The following is a 10,955-nucleotide window of genomic DNA, read 5'->3' on the forward strand; positions in this document are numbered from 1 at the left end:
TGAATTCCAAAAGATATCTGGCTGTATATTTTCTACAGAAGGTGCACAATATGGCCAAAGCCAAGGCCCCTTTGAGTCCCCTTGCTACGTCTTGTTTTTACTTCTATTTTCGGCTGCAGGTAACCAATGACACCAGGTTATACATGTTTTTAAGGTATTCTATGAATTTACATACATATATATGTACTCATAGAATGTACAGCAATTCTGAATGCTTTTACATAAACAAGATCATTCCATATAAATTATTCTACATTTTTTTCTATTCAATGTTGTTGGGATATAGCTATATCTATATACAGATAGCTAGACATCTATCTATCTATCTAAATTTGGGGGAAATAACTTTATATTTATAGAAACATTGACAAGACAGTAGAGCTCCCATATGCTTTTTATTCAGGTTTCCCTGTTAACATCTTACGTAACCATGGACCGTTGGTTATAACTGAAAAATTATCATTGGTGCCTGACTATTAACTGACCTCCAGATTTTATATCTATATATTTCACTAGTTTTTCTACTTCTATCCTTTTTCTGATCCCAAATCCAATCCAGAACCGCACATTGCCTTAGTCAATGTGGTTTTTAATTGTCTATTCAGGGGTTTCCCTGTGGGTTCAGACTCTTCCTTATTTGTACTAACAACGCTGTTTTTCCCCCTATAGAAAATATATTTGATATCTCAAAATGGCAGCCACCAAGTTCTACGTATTGTCATTACTTTAAGAGCTTCTAGCCCTGCCCTCTGCTGATCTCCAGTATCTGTGCCTTAATTTAGATCTCCAGTAGATATTTTTGACTGTTTTGCTCTCAGTTTAACACAGTGAGTTTTTAATAAATATTTGCTTACTGAATAAGTAAATGAATATTAGAGTCGTCTCCTAACTGGCCTCCATGTTTCTGATTTCTCTCTTTTCCCCTCTTGTCCTAACTATGACCAATCTAAAAATGCAAGCTCAAATCTGAATGGGACAATCCCCAGATTACCTTTCAATGGTTCCCAGTTGCTCCCAGGGTAGAATCTCAAGGGTCCCCTTGATAGGTCTCCACCTGCTTCTTCATCTCCAACTTTTGCTACAGCAAACATAGGCCTTCTGAACTCTGCCCACTGTCTCTGGTCCTAGATCTATGGGCCCCATGCCCCATCCTGTCTGCTGGAGACATCTCCTTGTCTTCCCGGACTCAGCCTCAGAGATTACTCATTCACTGGAGCTTCTCCTGACCCCTTCCGCCCTGTGCTGTGGAGCCAGAACCTCATCCACCAGGCTTAGACCTGCTCAGAGCGAGGTCTATTAAAGCACGGGGAGCAGATGGCCTCTTTGTTGATGGTGTTAAGTATCCCTCGGGCTGTTTGTTCCTCATTCCCTTGAACATTTCCTGTGCTCATTGAAATAGGCAACACTTGATTAACGCTTTCAGTGAAAAAGTGCAACTTTATTTGCACATTTTTTATGTAATCATAAAATGCTCATAAACTCACAAATTAAAATGAAAAATAAGGTCTATTGTAATCTTTTTTTTTTTTTTTAATGAAGTAACTTTAATTGTGGAACATAAGTGCCTTTTTATTTCCTTTTACGAATTCCCAAAGTTAAGTTTCTGGCAATAGTAATGTCTAGTATTTGTACAGGGGCTTAAAATCTGTTCTGTTCTTATAATCTCAAAGGGTCCCCCTTGTGTGAAGGCCAAGTAAACACTACTCGCTAGGCAAAGCAGCTCAACACAAATACCTTAGTCACATCCAACTAAACTGATGCCTCTAATTCTCCCCTATTTAAAAAAATCAGGAGAAACCTATTTTTGAAGGATAGAAGACTATACATGTATACACAATATGATCAAAAGAATGAAAAACTAGAAGTTACTCAAAGGGAATAAATCACATGTGAACAGTATAAGTCTTTGGAGGATGAAGGTAGGGGTGTTATTTTTTCTTTTACTCTAAGAATATTTGTGGATTTGTAAAATGAACCTATATTACTTATACAGTAAAAAATTTTAAACTTGTAAGGGTAATTATTGAGATTGATGTGCATGCTAATTTAGATGTTTCCTCTTCCATGTTAAATATGAAAAAAACACATTTATCGCCTTCACCTATAGTTATTAGAAGGTATTTGTTTTATCTTTAGACTGGTTCTCTAAGGTGATCTGTAAGCATTAATTAATTCTCAGCTGTGATTTAGTCCTTGGCATGCCTTTGAACTTGAACACATTTAGCCATTCAGCAGTTTGGGCAGCTGTTAGAACCATGCCATTCTCTCACCCTCATGCTGGTCAAACTACCTTCATCTACTAGGTCATAAATTAACAAGGGGATCTAAGGAAAACTATCCCAATACCCTGGTGTAGAAACTCTGAACTAATGCTCTGCCAATCCACTGGACGAGGAAAATAGCTAGAGAACCACTGTATAGACCCGTGGTTCTCGTACCAGCTAGGGCCGGCTGTGTTCACCACCAAATTCAAGTGGTTTCCATCGTCCCAGGGAGGTTGCTAAGGTTAAGGGCAGGATGGTGCACATGGGAAGGAAGATCAAACTCTAGTAAAGCGAGATGAGAGGATATCTGAGTCCACTACCCTTATCCTTCCTCTATATCTGAGTCCACTACCCTTATCCTTCCTCTATGTCTGAGTCCACTACCCTTATCCTTCCTCTATTAACATTATCGTTGCACCAGCTTTTTCTTCTTTTGTAACAAAGACATTTAGGATTATGCCGAAGCAAAGCTTAAGGTAAATTCCATGGGATTCAGTTTTGCATTATTCTGTGATTGCTAATAATTTTTTGGTTAATGTCTCTAGGCTATATGATTTCTTTTTACAAGAGTATTTCCAAGTATTTACTATATTTTAATTGTTCATTTCCCATTTATCGTATAATAATGTGGTTTACAAAATTTCTAGTTGTGAGGTTTTTAAAAAGTTATTAGTGGCCAAGTACAATATCATCTTTACTAAATGATCCATTGACACACAGAAAGAGTGAATATTCTGCAGCACTATTCACAATAGCTACAAGGTGGACGCAACCCAAGTGTCCAATGATGAAATAAATGAATAAACAACATGTAGTACACCCATACAATGGAATATTACTCAGTCTTAAAAAATGAAAGACATTCTGACACGATGCAATATATAAATTAACCTTGAGGATATTATGCTAAATGATATAAGCCAGTCACAAAAGGACAAACTATGTATGATTTCACATATTTAAATATGTAACTGGCACAATGCTATTCTTATGGAAGGAGCTCAGTTTATGTTTATTATTAACATAGACCAGAATGATACTACCATTCACTTAGCCTGATGGTCAGTTTCTCTCCCATGACTTTTAATACGGTGTTTCCCTCATAAACACAATTTTCTCTAACATACTGTCTCCCTTACTTTCTTTTCTTCCATTCAAAATATTTATTGATGATTTATGAGTTCCGGAGTACTCACAGCCCTCAACAGCTCACAGTTCAATACGCTCTATGAAATTTACATTATGCGACTTAAGAGATGCACTGAGAGATACCACAGCAGATCAGAGAAAGAGGAAATCATCTTTGGGTCATCTGGTCATTGTGCTTTACTTGTCTGAGCCCAAAGTCCATTCACTGCCCATCAGTATCATACTTTTGCAGCCCTTTTTTGTCCAAGGGAATAACTGGGGACCTTATGTGTCACGTTCTGAATTTCTGATTAGTGCAGACTGTAAGTTTAACTCTCCTGATAATTGGGTCCTTTGACTTTGCTTCTTGTTGTTTTACCAAAAATCAAGATGGTCCCTGACATCTCTAGTGAAAACTTTAGATCTTCAGTGCCTACTGTCTCTTCTATTTATGAATCAGATTCATGGTTGTAGAGAGAAGTCACTAAGGCTTCCCTAATTACTTTGGCTCCTTTCTTTCTGGGCACATCATAGAACTGTATGTCCCCAGGTCATCTGAAGTTAGTTGTAGACATAATGTTTGTTTTAGCCAATGAAATGTGAGTGAAAGTGGCACGTATCACTATAGCTAATTCTGATCGAAAGCTTTATGAGCTGTGGTGTTCTTAGCCAGTATCATTTTGCTTTCTCCATGGTGACCAGCTATGTTCCCAATGGTAGTGACTTCATCAAGGGAGATCCCCAAAAATAACGATGATGAGAAGAGCCCCCATCTAACCCTTGATGGACATGGAGCTTAATTAAACCTTTGTTACTCTGATCTACTGAAATTTGGAGTTGCTTATCACAACAGAGTCTAACATATTCTGACTAATTCTGACTAATGCATGGAGTGCTTAGGAGAACAGGGTTTGCAACTTAGAACTCACGATGTAGACTTGCTGGGAGCCATGTGGCCTCTCTGAGCTTCATTCTCATCCTCTGGAAATAGGGGAAATAATGCCTAACCCAAGAGGATTGTGGTAGGTAAATCATCTGAGAGATATGAAATGCTGAAGTGTATAAGCATGCTCAATAATATAAGGCAGTTATTCTTGTTACGCTTGTTAAATGGTGACGGTAATGATGATGACGACAGAGGCTACCATTTATCGAATCCTAACTTTGGACCACATGCCAGTCTCAGAATTTTACATTCATTAGTTTATTTAAAACCTAAAACAACTCTATGGGGTAGGTACTGATATTAATCTCCACTTTACAGAGTAAGAAACTGAGTCCCACAAACCTTGCCGAAGTGAGCTAGATAACGACTTTGGATTTGAACCCCAGTATCCAGAGCCCATGGCTTTAACCCCTATTCCATATGGCCAACTGATTGACATGTGCTGGATTGAGTAGTTGTACCCAAGGAGTTGAATCAACAAAGCATCAAAATTTGACTCTGTTGAAAGTGCTCGTGGTCTGGCTTCTTGGGGACACGCCTACCTCAGGAAGCCTGAAGCAGAGATGTTCATCTCGGGCCTATTTCAGCAGCAGAGTCAAGATTAGAAACTTCCATGTTTCAATTCCCAGATTTCTGTGTTCATTGGGCCACTCACCTCCCCTGTACATTAATTCCTGGCAAGAACGCCTCTGCCTTCTCACACTCTCTAAGCTCTGTCATAGTAACGGTGTATTTTGGAGGTTTCCACATGCTTTCTGCCATCTAAAAGGACAATAAATTAATCATGCCCTTGGGCGCTGTTGAAATACGCACACTTAATCTCTAACTAACATGCCAAACTTTCCTTCCTTGCCATTGCTCTGCTCCTCTCCCTTCCATCAGTTCAGGTTTTTATGGTTCCCAAAGAAATATTAAACCAAATATTTATGCACTCATCTGAACCACAGTTCAGAGAAAGCAATGTAACAAAATCAGCATTATGAACCTGGAGCTATTCCCATTTGGAAGTAATAAACACGAACAATTGAACAATTTCTCCTTGGAAATGCATGTTGGCCGCTCTTTCGCTGAGTTTCAACACTTACTCTTATTATTCTTATAATTCAGGACAAATTTTCATGTTAAGTCTGATTCTTGGAAACGCAAGCAGTGTTAACCATAAATAAAATTTCAGTCATTTTTAACTGAAAGCCTGACATTCTCCTCTGCCTTGCATGTACCCATTAGAAGGGCCCGTGCATGGCTTTAAGGCTCCCCATGCCCGGAAGTGGCTACAGTCTCTCACAACGGGATCACACCCGATTAAAATCGTCCAAAGGTCCCCCGCACCACCACTTTCAGGAAAAATTCAGGCTCCCACAGCAATGCATTCGAGGCTCCCTATAGTCTGTTCCCTGCCTCTGTCTTCAGCCTCAGCTGTCGCCGTGTGCACACACATCTCCCCATCCAATTTTGCTGCCATTTCTTCCAAAGTACCATGCTTGGACCTACCCGTTTCAGCCCTGGAATTACCCTGTTTTGACCCAGAGGCTCCCATTTGAAAGATGAGCCTGGTCGATCAGATCATTTTTGGGAAGCCTAGGATTGGGACAGGGAAAGACAGAGATAGCTAGCTGAGGGCTGTGGACCCTTAGAGTCTTGTCAGCATGAAAGCCGAGTCTAACATTTTGGAGAGACTCTGGGCCATGATTATGGACCTTGATAAAGAAAATCGTCTACTGGGAAAACTGAAAGAGAAAGTAATGAATACTTATGTGTGTATGAAGCCAGTTCAAGCTCGAACATAGTCTTACCACTCTGCAACTGGGAAATCATCCTCTCCAACATTATTTAATCTTAGGTCTTAGTCTTGGTCTCCAAATTATACTCCCTCACAAAAATATCACAGTCCCCTTTCCCAATGGTGTCTGGTAATTGGCTTTAATTCACCAGGATATTACCAAATGGATATCTGTATGGCTCATTCCTTCATTGTCCTTCAATTCTGTAATTACATTCATCTCTTCAGAGAAGACTTCTCTAACCACCTTACTAAAAAATAATACTGGCTTCCCTTCCAACATCATCCTCTATGCCCATTACCTTCTTCTGTTTTTCTTCACAGAACCCATTATCACTTGACATAGGTACTTGTTAATTATCAGCTGACATATTATCACCTGACATAGTTATCTGATAACAATCTCTATTTATTATTAAAATATATGCTCTTTGTACCAGACTTTTGTTCACTGCTATGAATAGTGCATGGTGCATAGCAGACACTCAAATATTTCATAATAAATAAAGAAGCTATGTAAAGAGAAGCTGAAATGAGAGACTGTATAATAAGAAAGAAAACGAAATTAATGCATAAATCAATGAACATGCACGGCTACTTTGGTTTTAAAGTGGCTTATCAATTTCTGGGAAGAACCAGCTCTGCTTTTTGGACTTGAGTTCTGAGAGATGCTCTAGTAACCTCCCAACAGAGTCATTTTAAGCGATACTTCTAATTAAATGATCCCGATGAGACACTCACTTTTAAAACGTCAACAGCATGCTCCTTGAAAATTAACAGGCCTGTGGATGCAAAGGATCAACTTGGGTAAATATCTTTCTTTCTCTGAAGGTTATGGCTGCCTAAAATTTGGCTTTTCCAAGGGAGGCCCAACGAGAATCATACAAATGGAGACAGTAAAAGTTTTGGCACAGCATTTAAAAAGATGCCCAACAAATGAAAGGATCTTGGTGGAGGACATGTATGGTTATCAAGTTCCTCTCAAATTACAATACCAAATCCTCTGAAATAGCCATGGGTAAACACAACTGCCCAATAACTGCCCTGTGAGTGAATATTCCTAAACAGACCACCTGTGTGGTTCATTCTATCCCAGAAATATGGGAATGGGTAGAGGCCATGGTAGGTAGAAACCCAGGAGGAAGTATGGGTTTGAGAAAGAAGGTAATATGTTCTGTATAAGATGAACACAGCAGAGCCCATTAAGTGATTAGAAATATAGAAAAATGAGGCAGAAGGCACACTTTTGGGCATCATCTATGGAAGAGAAGATTGGCTTAGTTTGGTTGTTTCAGAAAAGTTAATCGATGCAAGTTACTGAACAGATTTCCGCTCACAAGAAGGAAAACATCCTGAGGTTGAAAGAGCTTTAGCTGATGGCTCCAGCTGTCTGGTGATAGAGAAGGCTGCCACTGCGGTGTCCAGGCTCACGCCATCTGGTAAAAGTGCAGTAGAGGCGATCGATACCACACAGACTCTGAGGTGGTTTCTCACTCCCAGCTGCTATGATTCCTTAAGTCTGAAACTTGGAGCAGCTCTGATCGTGTTTGGATCAGCACTGTGTGAAACAGGCGAGGAATGAGGTGCTGTCCAGGGATTTCTGTTTAAACCCAACTCAGCTACTTTCTACCCATCACCTGGGCAAAGCTTCTCTTTCATTCCCTGTACCTCCATTTCTCTAGGTGCTGAGCAATATCTATCATTCCTGCCCCTGCAGTGAAATGGTTTACACAATAGTTTCTAGGTTGGTTTGTACCCTGGCTCTAATATATCCTTGGTTTTTGATCTTGAGCAAATCTTGTCACCTGTACAAATATCAGTTCCCTCTTCAGTTAAATGAGGATAATAGAACTGAACTCCCGAGCTCCTGGTGAGTACGGAGTCCTGTGGCTGGCACACAGTGGGCACTCAACGAATGCTAACGTTTATCTGAGTATTTTTAAACACGACGACATGTCAATATCAAGAAGAGTCATTTTTAATTAAGAAGATCTTAAAAAACTTTCAAGTTGCATCCTAGGTAATAATTGCTTTCACTGAGGTGCTATAAATGTCAGGTACCGTGCTGAAACTTTAAGTGCATTTTACCAGATATTTACTATTATTTCTATTTCCAAGAAGGGAAATGTGAGACTCAGTAAGGTGAAGTCATTTGTCCAACTGGGTTGCACAGCTAGTTTGGGGGCAGGGCCAGGCATGGACACCTCTGAGATCAGCCAAGTCAATCCAGAACTCTGGATGCTGGTCTGATGCCAAGTCCCAGATGCTCCGTTACTTATGACTCCACCAGACACCTCCTCAAGGAGCTGGGCTGGTTGTGTCAAGGCTCTGAATGGATTGTGAAGGAGATAGCTGGGTCTCCTTTGCAAGACTCCTGTTGAACAGATGAGCATGCTCAGATCCCAAGCCCATGCGGCACAGCGGGTGCTCACTATTATAGGGCCTAAAGCCCTCACCCATACTTGCAGATATACCTGCTACACAGTGAAAAATAAATGCATGCACAGTCCTGGTGCTTTCTGACTTGAAGCCAAACAAATTTACCCAGGCTCATTTGTCAGCTGCTGTAAATGCCCTCCTTCCCGGCCTAGCTCATCCCACCTCCAAGTTCCTTAGTTGTTATAAGCTTATCACAGAAGTAAATCAAAATATTCTCAAGAGGAGAAGAAAAGATAAAAGCGAAAAATGCGACATTCCTCAGAGAGGAATATTTTTTATAGTTCCACAACTCTAGCAATTCTGTCTTTAAAAAAAAAAATCCATTATTTAATTTTAGTACCATGAAGGTGCTAGTGATGAATAATGGCTCCTCTTCCACCTTCTAGTATTTCTAAAATATTAATACTGGTTGGTACCTCTCCTAGGGGGAAGCAGAAGTTGAATCTTTTATAGGCTCCTGAGCTCTGTTCCCCATACTATGAATTTATTTCATTACTACCAATCATATGTTCTGAGTTCTTTGAATTGTCTGCTATAAAGGATGGGGGCCATATGGTGGGTGGAGAGGGTAATATATGCTGCCAAATAGTCTCTTTCTCATCATTTTCTTTGTCTAAGTCTTTATTCTTTTATTACCTATCAAAGTGCAATGCTTATCTCTACACTAGACGTGGGCTGTGAATCATAAATAGAAGCCACAATGGGAAACCTAGCTTCACAGACATGGGGCAGGTCAAACATCTGTCAAAGCTAACAACTATTTGTTACTTCTTTAACCGCAAATTGTTGATATTAAGCTTTGAACATTGAGTCGCAACTATTTATTCTTCAGCAGATCATAATTTTGTGTGTCTATATGTGTTTCGTATGTGTACATGTGTTTTGCTTGCTCTATCTTTACACTTTGGGTATGGGGGAAGGAAAAAGAAGACCGTTTTAGGGTAAACTATAAATAATAATGTAAATTACTGTATTTGGCAATGAACTTTTTTTTTAATGCCTACAGCACTCGGTCTAACTAGGTGGTCTCCCATCCAAGTACTAACCAGGCCCGACCCTGCTTAGCTTCCAAGATCAGACGAGATCCGGCTTGTTCAGGGTGGCATGGCTGTAGACTGAACTTTTTTTTAAAATAAAAAATCAGAGTTTTTTTTCCCCCTTTACAAAACTAACATGTAAACTCGGAAAACTCTGGAGAACAAATCAAAAATAGAATAAAATGTTCAATGTCCCACTTGATAGTTACAACTATTTTAAACACATCAATGACTCCCTCCTAGTCTTTTAAATACATACGGCTGTATAAATATATTCTCAATTAAATTTTTTATTTTGAGATAATTGGAAGATTCACATACTGTTGCAAGAAATACTCTTTCACCAATGGTACCATTTTGTAAACTATAGTATAATTCCGCAGTCAGGACCTTGACATTGATGCAATCCACCGATCTGATGCAGAATTCCCCAGTTTATTTGTACTCATTTGTGTGTATGTCTGTGTATATTAAGTTCTCTGCAACTTTGTCACATGTGTAGATTTTTGTATCCATCACCACTATGAAGCTACTAAACAGTTCCATCACTCCAAGGACCCCCGTTGCCATCCCTTCTTCTCTTCCACGTGTTACCTCTCCCCCACTCCCTTGGCAACCACTGATATGTTCTCCCTTCCCATAATTTTGTCATTGAGAAAACGCCATATAAATGAAATTATTAAGCATGTAACCTTGGTATTGACTTTTTTCACTCAGCATAGTTCCCTGGAGATTGCTGTTGTGTATCAGTAATTCATTCCTTTTATTGCTAAGCAGTATTCCGTGGTACAGCAGTACTACAGTTTCCTTAATCATTCACCTATTGAACGACATCTGGGTTGCTTTCAGTTTCTGGCAATTATGAATAAAGATGTTACGAACATGCGTTTACAGGTTTCTGTGTAAACACAGTTTTCAGTTCTCTGGTATAAACGTCCAGGAGTGCAATTGTTGTGTTCTATGGTACCTGCATGTTTAATTTTATAAGAAACTGCCAAACTGATTTCCAGAGTGTCTGTTCCATTTTCCATTCCCACCAGCAATGGCTGAGTGATCCGATTTCCCACATTCTTACCAGCATTTGCTGCAGTTACTATTTTCTTAAAAAAACCATTCTAATAGATGTATACTAATAGCTTGCTGTGTTTTTAATTTGCATTTTCCTCATGGTTAATGAGGTTGAACATCTTTTCGTGTGCTGATTTGCCATCTGTATCTCCTCTTTGGTGAAATGGCTGTTCATGTCTTTTGCCCATTTTCTAATTAGGTTGATTGGGGATTTCTGCTGTTGAATTTCAAGAGTTCTTCATATATTCTACATACTAATCCTTTGTTAGATATGTGGTTTGTATATGTTTTCC

At 39.4% G+C, this 10,955-nt stretch overlaps 1 protein-coding gene and 1 pseudogene across 3 annotated transcripts in view; both read right to left on the reverse strand.

Annotated features, from left to right (window-relative positions):
- CDH13 (cadherin 13) overlaps window positions 1-10,955 on the reverse strand; it is a 985,836-nt gene that overhangs the window by 468,506 nt on the left and 506,375 nt on the right. The gene's annotated exons all lie outside the window — the stretch shown is intronic.
- Window positions 9,555-9,673, reverse strand: LOC111737677 (annotated as a pseudogene).

The sequence above is a fragment of the Pteropus vampyrus genome, unplaced genomic scaffold (assembly GCF_000151845.1).
Source record: "Pteropus vampyrus isolate Shadow unplaced genomic scaffold, Pvam_2.0 Scaffold29, whole genome shotgun sequence".
Lineage (NCBI taxonomy): Eukaryota > Metazoa > Chordata > Mammalia > Chiroptera > Pteropodidae > Pteropus > Pteropus vampyrus.